Raw genomic sequence first — 913 nt, 5'->3', positions numbered from 1 at the left:
TTGAAATCAAGCAGACACGAATAAGGAAAGCACTCTCATTTATTATTGGAATAAGATCTGCCATTTAATTCTTACATATATATATAGATAATGTAGCACGGGCTCAATAATGGTATGTTTTGGGGCTAATAACGGAATTTTTGAAGCGATTGTTTGTGTGGATAAAGGAATAAGTTTTTTTATCACAAACTTGTACTTTCTTTGACGTTATTTAAGGCATAATAAGACTACCCACATACAACATTTTTGAAATATTTTATGTTGTCAATTATCATGATTTATAGTATTTTTACGATATATTAACTTCAAGAATCAGTGGAATTTTTTGTATTTTTTTCAAAACATATTTTATGTTGTCAATTATCATGATTTATAGTATTTTTACGCAATTTTTAATTATAAAAAATATAAAAAAAATAAGACAAATAAATTAAAATGGACCCAATATATGTTATTTTTGTTGTCTCAATTTATGTGACACAAATGAAATTTGGAGAGTCTTTTCATATTTTTTTTAAAAATGTTTTAAGTTATTAATTATTGTGATTTATAATATTTTTATGTAACTTTCAAATAGCGTACATTACTGGTCACTTTGTCCTAATTTATGTGATATGGATAAAATTACAAAATTAACCCTTTTAAAATGTCTTTTAGGTATTTTAAGTTGTTAATTATTATTATTTATAATACTTTTTTGGTAATTTAAAAATGATATGTGTTATTTTTTCTATCCCAATATATGTGAGCCTGATAGAATTCTGAGAGTCAACCTATTTTATTATATAGCTTTTAAATATTTTAAATTGGTAATTATTGTAATTTTTAATGCTTTTTAAGTCATTTGTAAATGATATATGTTGCTTCCTTGATTGGGACTTTTCCATTTGTGACATATATATATATATATTTT

Source organism: Solanum stenotomum, chromosome 1 (genome assembly GCF_019186545.1).
Source record: "Solanum stenotomum isolate F172 chromosome 1, ASM1918654v1, whole genome shotgun sequence".
NCBI classification, from domain to species: Eukaryota; Viridiplantae; Streptophyta; class Magnoliopsida; order Solanales; family Solanaceae; genus Solanum; species Solanum stenotomum.
Note: the sequence above shows the minus strand (reverse complement) of the source record.